The sequence below is a fragment of the Haematobia irritans genome, chromosome 4 (genome assembly GCF_050003625.1).
Source record: "Haematobia irritans isolate KBUSLIRL chromosome 4, ASM5000362v1, whole genome shotgun sequence".
Taxonomy (NCBI): domain Eukaryota; kingdom Metazoa; phylum Arthropoda; class Insecta; order Diptera; family Muscidae; genus Haematobia; species Haematobia irritans.
This window is the reverse complement of record NC_134400.1, coordinates 13,885,377-13,892,497: the sequence shown is the minus strand read 5'-3', so window position 1 is coordinate 13,892,497 and position 7,121 is coordinate 13,885,377.

Below are 7,121 nucleotides of genomic sequence, written 5' to 3'. Positions count from 1 at the left end.
ATAAAATTTTAACAAAATTTTCTATAGAAATAAAACTTTGACGAAAATTTTCTATAGAAATAAACTTTTGACAAAATTTTCTATAGTCATAAAATTTTGACAAAATTTTCTATAGAAATAAAATTTTTACAAAATTTTCTATAGAAATAAAGTTTTGCAATAATTCTCTATAGAAATACAATTTTGACAAAATTTTCTATAAAAATAAAATTTTTACAAAATTTTCTCTAGAAATTGAATTTTAACAAAATTTTCTATAGAAATAAAATTTTGACAAAATTTTCTGTAGAAAGATAATTTTGACAAAAATTTCAAATAGTCATAAAATTTTGACAAAATTTTCTATAGAAATAAAATTTTGACAAAATTTTCTATAGTCATAAAATTTTGACAAAATTTTCTATAGAAATAAAATTTTTACAAGATTTTCTATAGAAATAAAATTATGACAAAAATTTCTATAGAAATAAAATTTTGACAAAATTTTATATAGAAATAAAATTTTGACAAAATTCTATATAGAAATAAAATTTTGACAAAATTTTATATAGAAATAAAATTTCGGCAAAATTTTCTATAGAAATAAAATTTTAACAAAATTTTCTATAGAAATAAAACTTTGACGAAAATTTTCTATAGAAATAAACTTTTGACAAAATTTTATATAGAAATAAATTTTTGACAAAGTATTCTATAGAAAAAAAATTTTGACAAATATTTCTACAAAAATAAAATTTTGAAAAAATTTCCTATAGAAATAAAATTTTGACAAAATTTCCTATAGAAATAAAATTTTAACAAAATTTTCTATAAAACTAAAATTTTGACAAAATTTTCTACAAAAATAAAATATTGACAAAAGTTCCTATAGAAACAAAATTTTGACAAAATTTCCTATAGAAATAAAATGTTGACAAAATTTTCTATAGAAATAAAATTTTGACAAAATTTTCTACAAAAATAAAATTTTGACAAAATATTCTATAGGAATAAAATTTTGACAAAATTTTCCATAGAAATAAAATTTTGGCAAAATTTTCTATAGAAATAAAATTTTGGCAAAATTTTCTATAGAAATAAAATTTTGGTAAAGTTTTCTATAGAAATAAAATTTTTACAAAATTTTCTATAGAAATAAAATTTGGACAAAATTTTCTATAGAAATAAAATTTTGACAAAATTTTCTATAGGAATAAAATTTAGACAAAATTTTCTATAGAAATAAAGTTTTGCAATAATTCTCTATAGAAATACAATTTTGACAAAATTTTCTATAAAAATAAAATTTTTACAAAATTTTCTCTAGAAATTGAATTTTAACAAAATTTTCTATAGAAAAAAAATTTTGACAAATTTTTCTGTAGAAAGATAATTTTGACAAAAATTTTCAATAGTCATAAAATTTTGTCAAAATTTTCTATAGAAATAAAATTTTGACCAAATTTTCTATAGTCATAAAATTTTGACAAAATTTTCTATAGAAATAAAATTTTCTATAGAAATAAAATTTTAACAAAATTTTCTATAGAAATAAAATTTTGACAAAAATTTCTATAGAAATAAAATTTTTACAAAATTTTCTATAGAAGTAAAACTCTGACGAAAATTTTCTGTAAAAATAAAATGTTGACAAAATTTTCTATAGAAATTAAATTTTGACAAAATTTTCCATAGAAATAACATTTTGGCAAAATTTTCTATAGAAATAAAATTTTAACAAAATTTTCTGTAGAAATAAATCTTTGACGAAAATTTTCTATAGAAATAAAATTTTGACAAAATTTTATATACAAATAAAGTTTTGACAAAGTATTCTATTGAAATATAATTTTGACAAAATTTTCTATAGAAATAAGGTTTTGCAATAATTCTCGATAGAAATAAAATTTAACAAAATTTTCTATAGAAATAAAATTTTGAGAAAAATTTCTACAGAAATAAAGTTTTGACAAAATTTTCCATAGAAATAAAATTCTGGCAAAGTTTTCTATAGAAATAAAATTTTGGCAAAATTTTCTATAGAAATAAAATTTTGGTAAAGTTTTCTATAGAAATAAAATTTTGACAACATTTTCTATAGAAATAAAATTTTGGCAAAATTTTCTATAGGAATAAAATTTAGACAAAATTTTCTATAGAAATAAAGTTTTGCAATAATTCTCTATAGAAATACAATTTTGACAAAATTTTCTATAAAAATAAAATTTTGAGAAAAATTTCTACAGAAATAAAATTTTGACAACATTTTCTATAGATATAAAATTTAGACGAAATTTTCTACAGAAATAACATTTTGACAAAATTTTCTATAGAAATTAAATTTTGACAAAATTTTCCATAGCAGTAAAATTTTCTATAGAAAAAAAAATTCTATAAAATTAAAATTTTGTCAAAATTGTCTGTAGAAATAAAATTTTTAGGAAGAAGCTGAAAAGACCGAATAAATTTGAATTTGTTTTTTTAGGATTCGCATAACTCAAAAAAGAAAATTCTGATACAAAAAGAAAAATCTGTCTTTAATTTATCCTTACTTCAATTCCCCGCTTCTTTGGATCGCGATCGATACCAAAATCATTAGTGTAAAGACTAATTTTTTAAAACCGTGCCTGTTTTTTTTTTTTCAGTGTATATCATCTTATATTAGTTGGCAATCGATATTTTCATGTGTTATAAATGGAATGATTTGACCATCCTATGGTGATGGGAAAAAAAAAGTCAAAAAAAAAAACTTTTTTAGTATATATTGTATATATAAAATCATTAAATTCTATTTCTTGCCTTATGTCGTCGACCTCGTATCAATACACTAACATATATTTATTGATAGTTTTTCCCGAGTTTGTGGTCTCTAGTGCTAACGCAACAAATATATGGTAAAGAACCAATAACATATGAAAAGAATGATCCATGCTTATTGTGTTTTTGTTTTGTTTTTGCAAATCAAAATTTAATTGAAATATGTTTTCATTAATAGCCTTTTCGATTTAAAGCGGGAAAAAACAGAAGTAGTTAGCCCAGCAAACAAATTTGAAAGTTATTTCCAAGTCAAGGCTGCGCATATACTAAAAAGTTCTTGTAGGGAAAAAGTTTATTTTAATTTCATAAGAAGATTTCTTGGGGTAAATTACAAATATAGGCCTAAGATGGATCGTAGTGGAAATTAAATAAAATAATCCAAATTTTGTCAAAATTTTATTTCTATCGAAAATTTTATCAAAATTTTATTTCTAACATATAGGAAATTTTGTCAAAATTTTTACAAACATTCTTTTCCTCTGTTGGTTAAGCTACTCTTGTAGCTTAGTCAACACAATGGTTTTAAAGCTGAGATCAAAACAACAAATATGATTAAAGTACAAACCCACAATAAAAAACAAAACACGAAAATTTTATTTCTATTGAAAATTTAGTTAAAATTTTATTTCTATAGAAAATTTTGTCAAAATTTTATTTCTATCGAAAGTTTTTTCAAAATTTTATTTCTATAGACATTTTTGTCAACATTTTATTTCTGTAGAAAATTTTAGCAAAATTTTATTTCTATAGAAAATTTTGTTAAAATTTTATTACTATAGAAAATTTTGTCAAAATTTTATATCTATAGAAAATTTTGTCAAAATTTTATTTCTGTGGAAAATTTTCTTTCTATAGAAAATTTTGTCAAAATTTTATTTCTGTAGAAAATTTTTGCAAAATTTTCTTACTATAGAAAATTTTGTCAAGATTTTTTTTATATAGAAAATGTTGTCAAAATATTACTTCTAGAGAAAATTTTGTCAAAATTTATTTCTACGGAAAATTTTGTCAAAATTTTATTTCTTTAGAAAATTTTGTTAAAATTTTATTTCTGTACAAAATTTTTCTAAATTTTGTTTCTATAGAAAATTTTGTCAAAATTTTATTTCTATAGAAAATATTATAAAACTATTATTTCCATAGAAAATTTTTGGAAAGTTTTTTTTTTTTAATATAGAAAATGTTGTCAAAATATTACTTCTATAGAAAATGTTTGCGAAATTTTATTTCTATAGAAAATTTTGTGAAAATTTTATTTCTATAGAAAATTTTTACCAAAATTTTATATCCATAGAAAATTTTGTCACAGTTGTATATCTATAGATAATTTTGTCAAAATTTTATGTCTGTAGAAAATTTTTGTAAAATTTTCTTTCTATAGAAAATTTTGTCAAAATTTTATTTCTGTAGAAATTTTTTGCAAAATTTTCTTTCTATAGAAAATTTTGTCAAAATTTTTTTTAAATAGAAAATTTTGTCAAAATTTTTTTTAAATAGAAAATGTTGTCAAAATATTACTTCTATAAAAAATTTGTAAAAATTTTATTTCTACAGAAAATTTTGTCAAAATTTTATTTCTTTAGAAAATTTTGTTAAAATTTTATTTCTATAGAAAATGTTGTAAAAATTTTATTTCTATAGAATATGTTTGCAAAATTTTATTTCTATAGAAAATTTTGTCAAAATTTTATTTCTACAGAAAATTTTTACCAAAGTTTTATATCTATAGAAAATTTTTACCAAAATTTTATATCTATCGAAAATTTTGTGAAATTTGTGTATCTGCAGAAAATTTTGTCAAAATTTTATTTCTGTAGAAAATTTTTGCAAAATTTTCTTTCTATAGAAAATTTTGTCAATTTTTTTTATATAGAAAATGTTGTCAAAATATTACTTCTATAGAAAAGATTGTCTAAATTTTATTTCTATAGAAAATTTTGTCAAAATTGTATTTCTTTAGAAAATTTTGTCAAATTTTATTTCTATTGAAAATTTTGTCAAAATTTTATATCTGTAGAAAATATTGTCAAAATTGTATGTCTGTAGAAATTTTTTGTAAAATTTTCTTTCTATAGAAAATTTTGTCAAAATTTTATTTCTGTAGAAAATTTTTGCAAAATTTTCTTTCTATAGGAAATTTTGTCAAAATTTTTTATATAGAAAATGTTGTCAAAATATTATTTCTATGGAAAATTTTGTCAAAATTTCATTTCTATAGAAAATTTTTTCAAAATTTTATTTCTATAGAAAATTTTGTCAAAATTTTATATCTGTAGAAAATTTTGTCAAAATTTTATTCCTATAGAAAATTTTTGCAAAATTTTCTTCCTATAGAAAATTTTGTCAATTTTTTTTTATATAGAAAATGTTGTCAAAATATTACTTCTATAGAAAAGATTGTCTAAATTTTATTTCTATAGAAAATTTTGTCAAAATTGTATTTCTTTAGAAAATTTTGTCAAATTTTATTTCTATAGAAAATTTTGTCAAAATTTTATATCTAGAAAATTTTGTCAAAATTTTATATCTGTAGAAAATTTTGTCAAAATTTTATTCCTATAGAAAATTTTGTCAAAATTTTCTTTCTATTGAAAATTTTTACCAAAATCTTATATCTATAGAAAATTTTGTCAAAATTTTATTTTTATAAAAATATTTATCAAAATTTTATTCCTATAGAAAATTTTGTCAAAATTTTCTTTCTATAGAAAATTGTTGCAAAATTTTATATCTATAGAAAATTTTGTTCCGTATTTCCGTATTTTATTTCCGTAGAAAATTATTGCAAAATATTATACCTATAGAAAATTTTTGCAAGATTGTATATCTATAGAAAATTTTGGCAAAATTTTATTAATGTAGAAAATTTTAGAAAAATTTTCTTTCTATAGAAAATTTTGTCAACATTTTTTTATATAGAAAATGTTGTCAAAATATTACTTCTATAGAAAATTTTGCCAAAATTGTATTTCTATAGAAAATTTTGTCAAAATTTTATTTCAATAGAACATTTTGTCAAAATTGTATTTCTATAGAAAATTTCGTCAAAATTTTATTTCTATTGAAAATTTTATCAAAATTTTCTTTCTATAGAAAATTTTGTAAAAATTTTATTTCTATAGAAAATTTTTACCAAATTTTATTTCTGTAGAAAATTTTTACTAAATTTTATTTCTGTAGAAAATTTTTACCAAATTTTATTTCTGTAGAAAATTTGTACTAAATTTTATTTCTGTAGAAAATTTTATTAAAATTGTATTTCTTTAGAAAATTGTGTCAAAACTTTTTAACAATTTTTTTTCTATAGAAAATTTTGTCAAAATGTTATTTCTAATTATAATTGAAGTACCGCTTAGATGGAAAGGAATGTGTCGAAACATCTACCAAAACATGGATGGTTTTAAATGAAATAAACACAAAATGTTTGTTACATTAGTGAGACTCGTTCCGACCGAACTTAATATAGACAACTTAATGGGGACAATGTTAAAAAGTTTTATGATTTTGTATTGATCTATTGTAAACACTTATTGTTTGCTGGGTATATACGGACAGACCCACAAACCAACCAACGAGCAAACCAATTGAAAATGCCAACCAATAATAAATCAATCAATTTGCTTATTGTTGCAATTGGTGGGATTGATAAAATTGATATTCTCCGTGGTCCATGAATAATGCAAGAATATTACTTAAGGTAGGCAATACAAGGCAATACACAAAATTTTATTTTGCACTGATCACAATTGTATTGGTCGGAAAAATCAATTAACGTACGATTTCTCAATTTATTTAAACATTTAAGATTCTTAACATAAACAAATTTTAACAATTTGGGGAAATTATAAAAACACTTAAGCGAGTAAAGAAAAAAGTGGGGCGGGAACCGACTAAATCATAACCTAAACAAATCCTACTGATTTAATAAAAATAAGTATCAATCATTTTAAAATGTTGGAATGTTGAAAAGTCAATATTTTCAAATTTTGATAAAGTCAAAAACTCCACTTGGGCAACTACAATAAAATTCGAAAGATCAAATTTATAAGTATGTATTATTAAGATATTTAATTTTTTGATTGAATTTTTAAAATAATTTCCATTGACTTAAGGTTATACAAACAATGACCAATCACTTTCATATTTAATTTATGCAAATAGGAAAACCTAAAAAAAATTCAAATATACAGCTTCAATATTATTTTCAATCAGTAGTTTGTGTATTATATTTATTTGCCACGTTTGTTTAAATAGTTGTCTAAGAATTCGTAATTTACTATTTATTTGTTTATAAAAGTAATTTACTTAAACAAAATGCTAGGGTA